Source organism: Carcharodon carcharias, chromosome 4, assembly GCF_017639515.1.
Source record: "Carcharodon carcharias isolate sCarCar2 chromosome 4, sCarCar2.pri, whole genome shotgun sequence".
In the NCBI taxonomy this organism is placed as follows: Eukaryota; Metazoa; Chordata; class Chondrichthyes; order Lamniformes; family Lamnidae; genus Carcharodon; species Carcharodon carcharias.
Window position 1 is genome coordinate 96,738,658 of NC_054470.1, and position 18,336 is coordinate 96,756,993.

The 18,336-nt window shown below is 42.2% G+C and overlaps 1 protein-coding gene across 1 annotated transcript in view; it reads left to right on the forward strand.

Moving 5' to 3' along the window:
• gldc (glycine dehydrogenase (decarboxylating)) overlaps positions 1 to 18,336 on the forward strand; it is a 171,967-nt gene that overhangs the window by 34,840 nt on the left and 118,791 nt on the right. The gene's annotated exons all lie outside the window — the stretch shown is intronic.

Consider the following 18,336-nt stretch of genomic DNA (forward strand, 5'->3'; position numbering starts at 1 on the left):
CACAGTGACTAGAGGGTCCTGGGTTTGACCCCCTCGTATCTGGCATGTTAGCTGATCTCCATTGGGTAGTAACTGAAATCTGCTACTTTGGGCTAGTGCTGTATTGGCTCCTGCTCCAGATTTTGCTTTCAAGAAGCCCTGTTTGCCATTGTATTTATTTCTCTTGACTTATCTCCCAAATATTTGAGGACTGGTCAGGACACATATGAAAGAACTACTCGTGGCTTTCCCTATTGCACTACTGCAAAGGGAGACCTGGACTGATGAACCTGTAGAAAGTCCAGACAACATCATATTTTCAGAGTTCTTTGCTGCTGGATCTGAAACAATCAGCCTGAGTGGCAGCTCTGTATGATGGTGTATGACTGGGATTGGGAAGCATCACCAATTGGTGCACAAGAACAGGTCACTTATCCAGTGGAATGTCTGCTGGAGTTCTCATGGATGTAAGGAAAGATATACTTTCCATGGAGGGAGTGCAACGAAAGTTCACTAAATTAATTCCTGGGGTGGAGGAGTTGTCCTGTGATGGATGATTAAATTGACTGGGCTTTTATTCTCTGAAGTTTAAAAGAATGAGAGGTGATCTGATTCAAACATACAAAATTCTCACAGGGCTTGACAGGGTAGAGTAGATGCGGGAAGGATGTTTTCTCCTAGCTGGGGTGTTTAGAACCAGTGGAAACAGGCTCAGAAGAAGGGGCAGGCCATTTAGGACTGAGATAAGGAGTAATTTCCTCACTTGGAGGATGGCGAATCTTTAGAATCCTCTGCCCCAGAGGGCTGTGAAGGCTCAGTCATCGAGTATGCTCAAGACCCGGTCGATAGATTTCTACATATTAAAAACATCAAGGGATACGGAGATAGTGCAGGAAAATGCTGTTGGAACAGCCATGATCTCATTGGTGGAGCAGGCTTGAAGGGCTGAATAACCTACCCCTGCTCCTATTTCTTATATTCTTATGTAGGTTGTAGAAGAAACTACTTTCCCAGTCCAGATCTCTGGGATGGCCCAAAATGGTTTGTTGTGCAATATTAAAATGATGCTGGATTATTTTCCTGACTTGAGTGAAATGCAGCAATGGCACGAATGCCTCCCAAGTTCCAGCTTGTCTAAGAAATTGGGTTTAACTGCCAGGATTTTGATTTAAATTTTTTTATTTAAAATGGGCACATCACAAAAGTGTATTGCACAAGCCCTTTAACACCTTGCTGTTAAACTGCCTTCCAGAATTGCTTAGTGCTAATACGTTTTCTTGTGAAGAAAGCAATCTGCTACAATTGCTGTGGTAATACCATTCTTGCTGTAAGATTTAAAAAAAAAAAATCAATTTAATCACCATTGCAAACTGTTGAGCCCAGATTTTCATCCCTGGGTTGTGTGCGCAGAGTTGGGAGATTTTCCGGCTTGGTGAACCCAATGTCTGCCTGCAGGTCGGATTTTCAATCCACCGGGAGGGAGGTGGTGGCAGGCTGAAAGATGAGCCTAAGTGGGCTACCCTGGAATGAGTGTGGAGGTGGGCTGGGCAGAAGGCCCGACTCTGTGCTCCAGCACTATTTAAGTAAACTTTTAAGTAAACACAGCTCTCCAGCCCTCACACCCCCTTCCCCTGCCCATCCCCACACACACTGCCCCATCCATGCTAACCCATACCCCTCCACCACCTCCCACCCATGACCCCTCAGACCCCTATGCCAGCTCCCTCCCTCTCCCCCGCCCCCCAACCCTTTGCCCTTATCCCCTCCGTGCTATCTCACTGAGGATCCTTAGACACTTTCTTGATGGCTTTGCCACTTCCTTGACAGCTGGACAGTTCTAGTGAGTTTGTGCAGAAAAAATACATAATCCTGTTCACTTTTAACGATCCCGAAGGTGCTTTCCCTATACCAAAGGGGTCCTGGGACCCTATCCAAAGGGGTACCTTACATCTCCAAAGGGACACTCTGGTTATCCAAACACATCCACCAAGTTCAGATCTCTTCTTACCTGTTCTTATCTGCACACACTTGGTTTCGCACTCCTGACCTTCCGATATCCCACTTCAGTGGAGGCAGCCAGTGATTTAAATGGCACATGGGTGAACTCCTGCACCACCCCCCCCACACACACACACACACACTCCCCAAACTCCTGAAGATAGGAAATGCTGGAAATGTGGGTGCTGGACTTAAGAAATTTCAGCCATTTCCATGATGTTCACAATAACCGAGAGCCTCTCCATCATGGCAAAAATTTTGGCCTTAGTTAAAGAAACTGTCGCTTGGTTCATCAATATCAGGTCCACTCTGACTGTGCCTACAACATTAAAAAAAAATTCTTGTTTTGGCACTTGAAACACCATAGGCTTTGTACATCCGTTACATTATGGCTTGCACTCATTAATTTAGTATGAAGATTTGCAATGTTTTTTTTAAAAAGGTCCTTGAGGGGTAACTGGTGTTGCAGAAAACGTTAATGTACTTTGATGACAGTGCGCTATCTCTTGTCCTGCTTTGCAGTTGATCACTCTATTCTTCGCTGCCTCTCCATTTTGCATTGCCTTAACTTGGTTCCACTCTTGTCCCAGTAAATCCAATGCACGTCTTGACGATTTTTCTCACTTCTACATGGTCACATTGTATGTTATTTGAAAAGCTTAGCATGTTGCCCACAGCATCACACTAAATATGTGCCATTTTGATTTATTTTATTTATCTAAAACTCTTTGCAATCCAATTAATCTTTTATGACCAGCAATTTGTTCATGTTTCTATATCCTGATAACTGAATACTATTGACCTCCTTGGTCCTGGGGAACACCTTTCAATGCAATATCCCAATCGAGGTGGTGGAGATGCTGCCCATATTCTGCTTAATACAGAAAGCTGTGGGTTTGGAAGGTGCTGTTGAAGAAGCCTTGGGCAGAAAATAAAAATGAAACGATTTTTGTATGTGGGAGATGGTGGTGTAGTGGTAATACCATTGGACTGGTAACCCAGAGGCCCAAACTAATATTTTGGGGACATGTGTTCAAATCTCACCATGGCAGCTGGTGTAATTTAAATTCAATTAATAAAATCTGGAATTGAAAGCTGGTGTCTCTAATAGTGACCACGAAACTATCATTAAGATAAAAGCAAAAAACTGTGGATGCTGGAAATCCAAAACAAAAACAAAAATACTTGGAAAAATTCAGCAGGTCTGACAGCATCTGCAAAGAGGAACACAGTTAACGTTTCAAGTCCGTATGACTCTTCAACAGAAACTATCATTGTTGTAATAACCCATCTAGTTCAGTAATGCTTTTAGGGAAGGAAATCTGCTGTCTTTATCTGGTCTGGCCTACACGTGACACCAGACCCACAGCAATGTGGTTGATCCTTAACTGCCCTCTGAAATGGCGTAGCAAACCCCTCAGTTCAAAGGCAGTTGGGGTGGGCAACAAATGCTGATCTTACCAGCAACGCCCACATCTCATGAAGGAATAAAAAAAGTGAATAATGAAAGTAGAAATTAACTGGCTGGTAAAAAGAAATGTGAAGATCGATAGGAAGTTCAAGAGGGTTGTAGTTCCTGATTGTTGAATAATGTCTTCAGGCCAGGTTCTTATTTTCAGCCACATGTTTCTACTCACAAGACCAATATAGTATGCTGCAAATATTAACTTGAATGGGTAGCAAGCATAAGCAACTTGTTACCAAGTAGCATTTGATGTGTTGCACCCCTCCCTATTTGCTAAGAAACTCAATCCATGACTCAGTATGACCAACCCATCCCTAGCATGCCTTTCATTATAAACTAATCTTAATGCTTACAATTGGGAAGTTTATTAATCTAGATTTAGATACTGAATTTAATTATCTTTCTCAGCCACCCTGTGTCTGTCTGTATGGACAATATTGTTCTTATCTGACTGTTAGCACTGTGGATATCAGAAACATTTGACAATCTTTTTAAAAACTTCACTGTATGGTCTGACTGACACATAGCTCAATTGTAATATCTATTTGGTTAAGATGTATGGTGTAGCAGAGAAAGGCAATATAAGCTTCAAAGATAATGGTGTTTTGTGCCAGTCAAAATTTCGTTTGATTTGGTCAGCTATTGGGCAAGGCTTTATACCACTTTCCCACTTCCCAGCCAGACATGTTGTTTTCTTAGAGCTAAGCAGGTGAAGCAAGAAAAGCCACTAAGATGTACCTCTAGCTATGCACTGCTTTCTGTGGTTTGGTGCCATTTGAGAATTTTATCTACTCATATATGTGTGGGTGCATGCTGACTAAATACAATTAAGGAAAACACTGCCTCATCATTTGCACTAATGTGGCTGAATTTTACCAACCGGGGGTGGTGGGCTTGCAGGTCGGGGGCCTGGATAACAGCAGAGCATCAACTGAACCATACAAGGCCGTCACTATATTTGTAACATTCCTGGTATCTATACGACTGTGACAAAGGCAACTTTTTTTCTCTCAACTTATCTGCAACTTTTGACAAAGTTGACCACACATCATCCTCTAACGCCTCACCATTATCATCCAGCTGGGTGGGGCTACTCTCAGCTGGTTCTATTCTTATCTGTCTAATCATAGCCAGAGAATCACTTGCAATGGCTTCTCTTCCTGCTCCAGCACCGTTATCTCTGGTGCTCCCCAAGGATCTATCATCCTCCTTATCCATATGCTGCTCCTTGGTGACATCATCTGAAAGCTCTGCATTAGTTTTCACATGTACGCTGACCACACCCAGCTCTACCTCACGAACACCTCTTTTAACCCCGCCGCTGTTGCTAAACTCTGACTGCTTATCTGATATCCAGCATTTGATGAGCAGCAATTTCCTGCTGAAGACTGAAGCCATAATTTTCGGTTCCCTAGCTACTAACTTCATCCACCTTTCTGGCAACAGTCTTGAGATTAAGCCAGTTTGTTCGCAGCCTTGGTGTTACAATTGATCCCAAACTAAGCTTCCAGCTTAATTTCTGCTATCACTAAGACCGCCTATTTCCTTCATAACATTGGGTAACATTCTCCTGTCTGGGCTCGGTGACACACAAATTGACTCGCGGTGACGTCACCATGCGTCATTCAGATATTCAGTTTGGCAGGCACGCAGTGGAGTCAGCTGCGTGCCCACCGAACTGTCAAAGGCCTATTAAGGCCTGTTTAAAAAGTAATTAAAGTAATTAACTGTGCTGCCCATCCAACCTTAAGGTTGGCGGGCAGGTGAGGAGCCCAGGCGGCCTTTGCATTTTTCATGAAACCTCATCCATGGGTGGGATGAGATTTCATGAAGGGTTTATTATTTAAATAAAACTTTTTGAAATAAATAATGGACATGTCCCAGCTCATGTGATGGTTTCACACGAGGGGACATGTCCTTAGATTTTTTTACCCACCTTTATTCAAATTTCCCTAACTTGAACAAATCTCCCTGAGGCACTTGCGTGTTTCGAGAAGATCTCTGTGCTCCTTCGTACACATGCGCGAAAGAGTGCAGGAAATCACTCAGGGAAAATCTCTCTCTCTCTCTCCCTCCCCCCCCCAACCCACACACACACAAAGGGAGTGAGCTTCCGGGTGCACGTCATGACAAGGCCTGCCCATGCAAAATGGTGGCACCGACCTGATTGGGTTTGTGCGCAAGCCCCCCCACCCCCGGACAGGGGGAAATTTCTGGCCATTGCCTCTATCTATCTATCTGTTGCTGAAAGCCTCATTCATGCATTTGTTACCTCTAGACTTGACTATTCCAAGCTCCCATGTTCAACCGTCTGTAAACTTGAGGTTATCCATGTCTTAAGTCAAGACTAGTTCCCCTATCATCCTCATATGCACTAATCTACATTGGATTCCAGTCAAGCAATGTCTTGAAATTAAAGTTTGCAACCTTATTTTCAAATCCCTCCATGACCTCACTTGCCCTCACCACCCCAACTATCTCTGTGATCTTCTCAAGCCCTACAACCCTCCAAGATATCTGCATTGCCCTAATTCTGGCCATGTGAGTATCACTGATTTTAATTGCTCCGCCATTGTTGGTCATGCCTTCAGATGCCTGGGATGTAAGCTCTGGTATTCCCTCCCTACACCTCTCTGCTTCTTTACGTCACTTTCGTCCTTTAAGACACTCCTTAAAGCCTACCTCTTTAACCAAGCTTTTGGTCATCTGCTTATGCGCGTCAGGGTCAAATTTTGTTTCAAAATGTCCTGTGAAACTTTGGGACGTTTTATTACATTTAAAGGTGCTAATTAATAGAAATTGGTGTATACTTGACACAAACAAATTGCAGGGACCATTGGCAGATTATATCTAACTACACCGTGCTTGTATTCGTTGTCGGGTTGTTCCTGAACTAGATGGCAAAAGTAATGCCTGAAGTTTACCATTAGATACGGTTGGTGTTCAGGACAATTACTGTGTAAAATTGACAGCAACATGTGACTTCTGCATATACGTAGTTAAGTGCAGAAATCCAGGAATTGCTGTCTGTGATGCCAGCTCCCCCACAGGCTACAGTGGGGGGATGGGACGGGGGAAGGGGGGGGGGGGGGGGTGGGGGGGTGTTTATGGAGGTGGGGGGTGGGTGGGGGAGGGCGTTGGTGGGGAGTGAGGGGTGAAGGCTGGGGTGCCTATACCCATAGAGATCTGGGTGGATGTCCCAGCAAATAGAGGCGGGCCTTCTAACATGTCCACCTTGGCATCTGCCCACCTCCAATCCCACCTCAGGCTTGCTTTAGGAGGCAGTGGCCCCAACTCCAGCCTGTTCTTGCCACCCTGACATGAATATAGCATAGGGGGACTCTGCTGGGTAGAAGGCAGGATCATGATGTCAAGAAATCTCCCGGCTCATGATTCCTGCCTCGGAGGGGAAAATCCAGCCCTGTGTATTCCCCTGCCTCCCAACCTTCATTTCACTTTCTGTAAAATGACTAAGAAGCAAATGATAATCTCTGTTTCTTTCCTTCCTGGTTTGTGTGTGAGAAACCTTCAATTGGCTGGGCTGCTCAGCCTGCTTGGTGATGTCACAGTTTTTGGACACCAGAGATCCCCTATAGATGAGATCAGAATGAAATTGATGTATTAATAGGGCAAATTGATGCCACAGCAGAGCCTGCTAGATCCTTGAGTAGATTTCTTCAAGGTCGGCAGCAAATACCATCCCTTCGCTGCTGACCTTAAATTCCAGTCAAATGTTTTACCCATTGCTGACATCTGCAATAGCAGCACTGTCATTTTCCACGTGTCTGTTTTGTTGAGCTATTTTCTTAAACAAAGTTTTGTTAATGATGTCAAATAATAACTGATGCTGAAATCAAAGTGGTGAACTGAGTTTTGTACGTATGTTTAGCTTGTTTTTCTTTTCAAATATGGATTCTCCAGCAAAGCATTTATGTCGTTAATTTGGGCACATTTAGAATTTAATACCTTCCTCATGCTGGTTGAGGGGAGTAGGGAGAGGAAATGGCAGTTCTTTATCACTGTACAGCTTGTCAGAGGATTGAGTATGAGTGGATACTAAAATGCTTTGGGATAGTTTGGTCTGTATAGAAACTGAGAACAGTTTACTATCTTTGGGATTGGGTAATTTGCCAATGGTTCCTGTGATTTAACTGTGACAGGGCTAATGACTATCTTACTTGCATGATGATAGGTGTTGTAGGGGTCAAAAAATATCACTTTCTGTAAAACATGAAGTGGTCATTGTACTTTGTGGTGTGTCACTGACTTTCCTGGCCTGGGTTTTGTGGGCTTCCAGGAATGGGCTCTAGACTGCCTGGGCTCTAGTTGGAATCTGTGAATCAGCATGTGTCCCACAGATATTGACCATGTTTGTTGGGAAGAGGATTGTACTCTATTGCAGTCAAAAGGCATGAGTGGGGAGAGTGTAGGAGGGCGAAGGCTATGTTATTTTGCCAGGGAATTTCACTATTGAGGATGGACCTAATAAGTATAACAGTTCATCAAGAGGGATTATGATGCCTGTCTGTCTTTTTATGACCTTTTTAAATTGCTCTCTTAAAGTTGAAAGAGGGTGTAACCTTCTGACGCTGAAGGCTTTAGAGAGCAGTGGAATTTGTGCATCCAGAAAGATCAGAGCGTGAAAATTCAGGGGGATAGTTGGCTGACTGAAAGCAAGAATGAGTAGAGGTCCAGGGTAGCTATTCAGTGTGATAGAAAGTGGGAAATTGCATTCTCTAAGGATCTATGCTGGGACTAATGTTGCAATTTATAGCTGACTTCAACTTAGGCGTCAAAGGAATTAAGAGTTTCTAAATTTGCAGACAAAGCCAAATTGGAAGGCATAGTCAGCTATGACCACAGACGACGTTAATTGCTATGCAAACCAAATCCCAGAGGGAAACTTCGCTTACAGGCCAAATTGGTCTCAGCAATAAGAAGTCCAGTAACATTTAATGGGATTTTAAAAATTCAAAGTAAACATTTCATTAACAAGAATAAAAGAAAACATAAGCACACAAGATTATGGATACACAGTTAAACTTAGTCTTATAAAACATTTCCCCAAAAAGGCACTCTATTTGGTTAAGCTGCAAGTAAACACCTTCAGGCAACACTCCCTTATAGATGTTTAACTATTTTAAAAAATCCAGTAATATTACTCAAGGCAAACTGCTGTAGCTTCAATAAAGGTGTAACCACATGACCTGTAACTCTTCCACTCTGCTGTGAAAATCCAGACTTCAGAATTAAACTGCTTCTTGCAGCCTAAGACTTTGCTGGCTTGACTGGATAGTTGATTCAAACTGCATCCTCTCCTAGCCTACAGCTCCAGCTGCTACATCCCTCAACTCCAGCTCAAAACAGCCACCTAAAGCTCTCCACAGTAACTCTAAAATACCTTTTTCTCTTTTCACCAGATTCCATTGTTTTCACACCTCTTTGAAACTCCAATCCTTCCAAATATAAGATCTTTCATGTTTCCATCTTGTCTTTGCTTTCGGGTCAATAAAATGGAATACCACTACTCCCCCACCTATTCTACTTACCTGTGGAACTCCTGCAAGATGCAATGGAGTAAAGGGGTCTGGGCAGTCAAATGCACAAATCACTTCAAGTTGCAGCTTAGGTCAATTAGGTCATAACCAAAGCAAACCATGCAAGCACTAGAGTTTATTTCTAGAGAGAAATAATTGAAAAGTAAAAAAGTTAAACTAAACTTGTAACTCTTTTGAGTACAAACACGTTTCCATCTGTTTCAGATGAAGTTACATTGTTTCATAGTTTGCCATTGTGAGATTTGAACTCTTGATCTTGGGGTTACAAGCCCAGTACCATAACCACTTGGCTATTTAGGCCAAGCTACTAAACTTGTATTGGACCTTGTTTAGATCACACTGGAAGTATTGTTTGCAGTCCTGTCACCATATTCTATAAAGACAACGAGGCACAGGAGGGATGCAATTAGATTTACAAGCATGATACCAGAACAGCAAGCTTGTACTTATCAGGGAAAGGATGAACAGGTTGTGTCCCTTCTCTTGAAATGAGAAGGCTGAAGGGTGGCCCAATATAGGTTAAAATTCTGAAAGGTTTGGATACATAGAGACTGTTTTACAATTGTGGAGATGTGTCCTAGGCCTAACCATCTTAAGGTGCTTCATGTTATGACACAGCAGTTGGTAAAGCTGAGTTGTTTAAAAATACCAGAGGGAAACTTTAAACAACTGTCATAACCTATAATTTTCACTTGGTATGTTTGAGATGCAACTCTGAATTCAGGCATAAAGCCACCAGTTCTCGAGAGGTTTTTATATCAAACTACATGAGACATTTGTTAATTTTCACAAGTTAAATATATACATGGCCACAAATTACTACTATCATAATCTTTAACAAATTCCCAAACTAATCCCCATTAAGGCAACAGCAACCCATAGACTTTAAACAGGCACCAGGCAAAGCATTTTCACCTTGAATTCAAAGTGAGGTTCCTTTCACTTTGGTTCCTTTGCAGACACAGTGGTAGGCTTACAGGCTTTGATTTTGCATTGCCTCTGCTCTGCACACACAAAGCTGCTATGTGTTATACCCAGCACATCTCTTTGAATGTAGATTCTCATTGTATCAGCAGCCCCTTTGAACTCCACCTCTTCTAACAGTAAAACTCCTTTTATAATACCAATTTTATTAGTAATATAAACATTGCTTGGCCTCTGTTAGCTAGGTGCCAGATTTCACTATCCTTCAACAAAATGCAAATACACTCTATCTCTCTTACATCTCAAAACTAATATACATCAAAGCACCCAGACCAACTGGCTTTAATTCAATTATGACATACCCACAGGCTAAACTTCTATTTAAACAAAAAATTCCAACAATATATTATACATTAACAGCTTCATGACAATACACCAATGATCTGCTCTCCATCATAAGGGCAGAAGTGGGAATGTTGCTGATGATTGCACAATGCTCAGTACCATTTGTGCCTCTTTTATATAATTGAAGCAGCCTGTGCCCATTTGCAGCAAGATCTGAGCAACATTATGTTTGGGATGATAAGTGGCAAGTGGTATTTATGCCACACAAGTGCCAGGTGATGATGAGAGAATCAAACCATTTCACCATGATGTTCAATGGCATTACCATTGCTGAATCCCCCCCACTATCAACAGCCTGGGGTTACCACTGACCAGAAACTCAACTGGACCAGCCTTATAAATACATTGGCTGCAAGAGCAGGTCAGAGTCTAGGAATTCTACAGCTAGTAACTCTCTTCCTAACTCCCCAAAGCCTGTCCATCATCTACAAGGCACAAGTCAGGAGTGTGATGGAATATTCTCCACTTGCCTGGATGAGTGCAGTTCCATCAACAACTCAAGAAGCTTGACACCATTCAGGGCAAAGCATTGGTACCCATCCTCCACCTCTAACATCCACTCCCTCCACCATAATTCTCAGTGGCAGAAGTGTGTACCATCTACAGAATGCATTGCAGCAATCCCCATAATTCTTTGAAGACCTGCCAAGCCCATGACCTCTACCACCTAGAAGGGCAAGGACAGCAGATGCATGAGAACACTGCCTACTGCAAGTTTCCCTCCTAGCCACTCACCAGCCTGACTTGGAAATATATTGCCTTTCATTCACTGCTGTTGGGTCAACATCCTGGAACTCCCTTTCTAACAGCTCTGTGGGTGTACCTACATGACATGGACTGCAGCGGTTCAAGAAGGCAGCTCACCAGCACCTTCCCAAGGGCAAATGGGAATGGGCAATAAAAATGCCACCCTACCCAGTGATGCCCACATCCTTGAAATAAGGAAAAAAAACAACTCTTTGATTCTGTAACCTATGTGAATAATTTATGTTTCTAATAGATGTAATTGGCTTCTCCGGAATTGCTAACTTTTATGGGTATAATCATAAACACCCTGGCTCTACGAAGAAGTCCAGAAATGGGTCATCCATTGTTTGAAAATAAACATAGGTTAGCATTTAACTGTAATTAACTCCAAGCTTGTTTAAATTGCATTCATTTGAGATGAATGCCAGTTTCTTAATCAGATGTTTCCATTTATCCTACATTTACCATTTTAATTCCTAAAACTGAAATGTTGTATTCTAAAACATATGAATTATGAACTAGATATTCACAACAGTACTTGGGGACATCCAGAAGCTGCCTTCATGCAGCTGTTGTGAGTTTGGATGACCTGAATATTGGAAGAGGAATAGTTAGAAAATAAGAAATGCTTATTTTTCTCTGGCATTCACTTTTGATTCCGCTGATTTTTTTTTTTGCCCTAACCTCAGTCGGAGAGTCAACATTTGACAATTACAGCCTAGCAGCTCTTAATTGTGTTAAAGAATTATGAGTGAATAAGAAACAACAGCACTGTCATTCACAGAAACCTAACTCATCATGAGTTTAGCATTTGAGCAAATAAATTCAAATATGAGACAACCCATGAAATGCTGCACAACATGTCAAACCTTTTAGCTGTAATCCTTTGTAGTTCAAGGTGAGGTGTTGACAATGTGAGGAGATGATTGTTAAGCTGGATTAGCAACCTCATGACAGAATGTAAACAGATTATAATAAATGAAGATGACTAGCAGCTCCAGAACTTGTTTTTCCTTTTCATTTGAGCATGTCTTACAGAGGAGTTAAAGTGACATTTGCCTTTCTGATAATATCACCCTTTTTACCGGGTGATGAACTGACCATCTTGAAGGTAAGCAGCAGTCACAACAATTTACAGTTGTGTAATTACTTTAAACAGAGGAAAATATCCCAAGCAGATGGGGGAAAGTTTAGGAATGAATCAAGAGTTGGAATAAATGACTGAAGGTGAGGAGAAACATAACAAGGTGGTGGAGTTTGGGATGAGATCCCAAATCTAAATCAGGAGGCACATATAGATAATATGGTTGGGCCATGCTTGTGTCCATAATGATGAACTGGACTGGTCTACTGTATAAAATTACAAAGTGGTTTCACTCTCAAGGCTTGAACTCTCTTGGCATTGGCAATTGATCACATCTGCTATATGCTAGAGCAAACAAATAGCCAAGATCATTGGAAAACTTGAATATGTTTTTAGAAATTTCTCTCTTCACCTGTTGCTGTTGACAACTTTAATGTTGCAAAAAGTGTATTCACTCAAAATGTAATTGGTCCTTTTGTCAGAATTTTTGCAAAAGTCCTTTTATATACTCTTGAACTCAAAGTTCAAAGCCATATAGCCCACAGATGTGAGCATGGTCTATATTGTGCTCAAGTCTATTTCTTTTATCACCAAGGAGATTTGACTGAAAGTTTACTTATACACAGCATTTTGACCAGACTAGAGTTGGTTATGTCTGCACCAGATTTAATAGGTATATCTGTATGAACATACTAGTTAGGAGCAGGAGTAGGCCATTTGGCCCCTTGAGCCTGCTCCAACATTCAGTAAGATAATGGCTGATCTGATTGTGGCCTCAACTCCACATTTCTCCTATCCCTGATAACCTTTGACTCCCTTGTTAGTCAAGGATCTATCTACCTTTGCCTTAGAAACAGTCAATGACCCTGCCTCAATCGCTCTCTGGGGAAGAGAGTCCTAGAGACTCATGACCCTCAGAGAAAAAATTCTTCTCACCTCCATCTTAAATGGGAGACCCCTTATTTTTAAACTGCATCCCATAGTTTTGGGCTGTCCCACAAGGGGAAACATCTTTTCAGCATCCACCCTGTCAAGTCCCCTCAGGATCTTATGTTTCAGTAAGATCACCCCTCATTCTTCTAAACTCCAATAGATATAGGCCTAGGTTGTCCAAGCAACCCTCAAATGATAATTCCTTAAAATAAAGTTGCTGCACTTTTTTGTTGCAAAGCAAAAACTGTAGAAGTTGCATCAAGGGTAAAACTTCACATATCACCTCTTCTGCTGTGAAACTGCCTGGCAGATATGTTCCAGGGAACTCTAGCCCTCCTATACAGAACTTAAATTGCATAATGCAATAATACTTGCTAAATTATGGTTCCTTCAGCATCCATTAACCTATGGGAAATCTATTGTCTCTTGTTATTTCAATAGTTTCCCCAAGCCTTTCAAATACTCCAGACAATCTCCATGTTTAAATTTGTTAGAAATCTGTCCTTGCTCCAGTTCTTAGCCTGTTATGCTAATTAATCTGTAATGCCAAATTAAGGCATGTCATTACTACAGCAGAAGGCATAGCTTTCTGGTTAGAAGAAAATCCCTCAAATTGAGTGAATATTTTTGGGTTGACCTGTTTTGTAAGGAAGTGCTTGGACAAGTCCACATTGACCTCATTTCAGAACAATCTCCCGTTGTGTGCAAACTAGTATAAGAATATCTATTTTAAATGACCTGGCACTTAAAGCAGCTGGTCTATTTATTGCAGACTCTTACACCCTGAAATCTGATGTAGTGAATCAGTGTGGGAGACCTAAGAAATTTAAAATAATCCTGTAGGTTAATTAAAAATGTAAATGTGGGCAGCAAAAATGTAAACGTGCAAGCAAATTTGGAGATAAGTATCTTTTCCTACCTGCTGTCATCCAAATTAGCCTAGCACCAAATGATTGAATTTCCTATTTAGTTGTTTATTTGCCTTATTTTGCTTGTGCCTGCAAGAGCATGGCTTTGTAATTTTTTTACAGCACAATGTTACAGTAGGGACATGTTACAAACAACCATAATTCAGTGTATTTTTGTGTGCTGAGCTAAGAAAAGAAATAGCTGGGGGGTTGGATGAAGAATTACGTGAGCATGAGGGAGATTCTTAATGCAACAATCCTGCAAGGTGACTTAGTAACTGTTTTAAATCACACCAGTGTGAAGTGAAAGTAGTTAGTAAAGTTTGGAAAAGAATATATGAAGAAATTTGCTGTTGGAATAAATTTGCATAAATTGGTTGCTGGGAAGAAAAATGGAACTTGGAGATATATTTTCTACTGCACTTCTCCCTCTGTGTCATTTAAGTTTATATTGCTGTACTTGTAGATCAATATAAATATTACACCAGTAAATTCAGACCTGTAGAATATTATTCAGTTGTACATAATCCACTATTAGCAAAAATAATTAAGTTGCATTTTTCATCAGCTTTCTCTCCAGTGTGCAGAAAATAAAAACATATAAAATGCAGATATGTCAGATAATTAAAACTATTCACTCACAATGCAGTGTGCACTTGCTGGTCCACTTAATCATGCTGCTATTTTTGCTTATAAATCATGAAGTATCCCATTTGTGGTCTCCTTAATACAATGATCAGTTTTTGAAAAGTACAAGCTTGTTATCACTCTGGATGTGACTGCATCCCTGTCACTGTGCAGCGACGCTTCCATCAACTGAATTACTGCACTACTTTTAAACTATGGGGAATATACTTCTGAAATGTGCCATGTGATGAGTATAATGATCCCTTAGAGGCACAACACTGTAAAATAAATGATGCACAGTGTGGTCTCTGATGCATCTGACAATGTGTTTTTCTGAAACAGGCAGTCTGAGTGCTCTGCCTATCCATATCGATTTAGTCAGAAGTAGCAGTGTGTTCTCTGAGCTACTCTCTCTCTCTCTTTTATCTTGAGCAAGCTAAAGAAGTCGGTTTTAAGGAGCATCTTGAAGGGAGGAGAGAGAGGCGGAGAAGTTGAGTGGGAATCTCAGTTTAGGGTGAAGATGACTGAAGGTGCAATTGTGACTGATGTGAAGAGAATAGAAATGCGCACATAGCCAGGGTTGGAAGAATGTAGAGTGGTTGCTGGGCTAGAGAAGGTTAATAATAAGGAGCGATGAACCCATGAGGGATTTAATAATTTTTTTAAAAAGTTTCTTTGATGGAATGTGGGTGTCCCTGGCCAGCATTTGTTGCCTTTCCCTAATTACCCTTGAACTGAGTGACTGAAGCCATTTCAGAGGGCAGTTAGGAGTCAGCCATATTGCTGTGAATCTGGAGTCACATGTAGGGAGCAGGTTTAGTGAACCAGATGGGTTTTCACAACAATCAGTGGTAATTTCATGGTCACCATTATTGAGATGAGCTTTCAATTCCAGAACTTTTAACTGAATTTAAATTCCACCAGCTGCCTTGATGGGATTTGAACCTATGTGCCTAGAGCATTAGCCTGAGTCTCAGGATTACTAGTCTAGTGACATTACCACTACAGCACTGTCTTCCTCAATAAAGCAGCTGCTTCTTCGACGAGTAACCATCTAGACAGTGACTTCGCTCCCGTCAGCGAATTGAACTCTAATCTCCCGTGTGACAGGTGGGGATACTAACTACCATACTAATGAGGAGCTAAATGCTCCTGAGAATGCTGTTGGGAATAATAAAAAGAGTCTTGAGGTAACAAAAGCATAGATAGGAATTTTTGCAGTCGATGGGCTAAGGCAGGGTCCGAGAGGGGCAGTGTTTTAGAGGTGGAAGTAGGTGTTCTTTGTGGAGAGCCAGCAGAGAGCTAAAACCATCAAACATTGACGGTATTGTCTTACCTTCTTTTCACATACCACCTCCCTTTCAATACTACATGCTCTTCTGATTTACAAGCTGCTGTTGGTGTAAGTATGCAGCTGTTATTACCCCTGTCCGTCCCCGCACCACAGCCTTACCCTTTTGCTTTTCTCCTTTCAGATACCTAAGAAGTGTAATCTAACTAGACAGGGAGGGATAGCAAGAAGAGTGATTTTGAAGGCACTGTCATTTCACAGCCACCAGTTCAGATACTGACAATTTAGGATAATTTAGAGGGTTTAGAAGTTAACACAGAGGCAGGATATGCATGTGCTAAAACACTGGGCATTTGTGGCCAATAGCTAAGACAGTGGGCAAGGATGGTGCAGGTACCAACTCACTGGAAGGTAAGGTTGGGCATGAGTTCTGCTGCACAGGACTCATGAGCACTTCGATGGCACAGCCTACAGAAGAGTATTGATGGGTATGTGCAATGAAATGCTTGGTGCATTGGGAAGTCTGCTAGAAAGCCTGTGGTCAAAGTGAAGGTGCATAAGGAATCCAACACCAACTTGGTACAGGGCTTCAATCTAGAGATCCCCTTTCTGCTCAGGCTATCCATGAAGAATTTATTCAAGTGCATTACCAGTACCTGCAAACCCAATTTTTCATTCCATTTGCCCAGCTCTTTGGATCCTATGCCTTCTAGTATGGAGATGGTGTTCAACATGATTTGCACACTTGTGGATTCAGTCATGGTGCAGCTTCTGATGGCCAAGGTCTCAGCTTCCACTCCAGCACAAGCAGCTTCCACCGGCACTCTAGTGCAGTACTGGAAGCGAAGACTAAACTCTCACACCTTGCTTTTCCCATTACTGACCATTTTGCCACCATGTACAAATAAACCATTGTGGAATAAACATTCCAAATCAAAAATCAAATCATACTGTGTACAAAGTCAATAAATTACCCTTGTGCATTCCCTAAGTGCCTGTCTATCATGTACCTTTGCCTGTCCTGGTACTCCTACAGAGTGCAATACTGACTGGTAAGGCTACTGACTTTCAGTAGAGGAGGCTGCAGGTGGCATTGGAGGAAAACCTCGAACAATTCCAGGCCAAATAGGCCCGGCTGCAATCTGCACCATTTAAGCATGGGTGGCAGCAAGCTGGGATGGCTGGCTGACAAGCAGCTACGAGGACTCTGGTGGAGTGGCAGGGGTGGGAGGAAGAAAACTGTCTTACTGAGAGGACAGCAGATGTGTGGTCTATGGTGCCACTCCTCTGAATGTGAAAGTATGCCTCAGCGTTCCTAGCAAAGTGTCGGAGGACAGATTGCTAAACTCTGCTAACCCCTTTGCACAATGTAAGCCCATGGTGGCAGCAGTATGAGCTTGCATGCCAACAGGCTGACATTGCATGACTTCATTCTTTGCTTCCAGTACTATACTAAAGTTCTGGTGGAAGCTGAGACATTGGCTATCAGAAACAGCGCCATGACTGAATCCACAAGTCTGCAGATTGTGTTGGAAGGTATAAGCTTCAAAGAGCTGGGCAAATGGAATGGAGAATTGGGATTGCAGGTACTAGTATCTCACTTGAATAAATTCTTGATAGTTTGCCTGGGCAGGAAGGGGATCTCTAGATTGCCTCCTCCTCCTCATGTTGCTGCTCCTCAAGTGCTTTCCATATAGCTGGTGACAAAGGCTGCTCTCTAACAGGGTAAGGTTGAGCAGACCACGACAGCTCTTAGCAACTGCTGTGCTGAGCACTGCAAGGCTCCTCCAGAGCGGTCAGTGATTTCCTTTACCCAGCAGTGGATGGAAAATTTTGAAATGTTGCAAATTTCTCAAGCTTCAGCCTGGTAGGAGCTAGACAAATATATGTTCATGACTTGGGTCACCTGCACAGCCACTAGCAATGTGGTCCTTGCCCTGCTGTGAAGTTGGAGATGTGGCTGGCAGTGAGGACAACCTTACTAAACAGATTGATCCTTATTGAGGTTCAGGCGAAAGCACTCCTTGAACATCTTGGAAAGATATGACCTCCTGCTGAGAGCTCCACTTCCTCTCCTCTTCTTTTCTCGTCCAATAGCTTGCCCTGTCTGTGTCACCTCTGTTTATTCTCCAAGTCATGTATTCCTAAAGGAAATGGTTACAAGTGCATCCATGCCTGGGAGCGCTCTGAATTTCCACCAACAGTGTCTCCGCAGGATACTCAAAAGTCATGTGGGAAGACAGGCGAGTGAATCCCAACATCCTCTCCAATTTCTCCAGCATTGCAACCATGATCATGTGAAATTAGCTCCACTGGTTTGGGCACTGCATCCACATGCCAAATCATCGGCTTCTGAAGCAGATCCTCTTTTTGCAACATAAGTATGGGACCTGATCTCAAGGAGGACAGAGAAGATG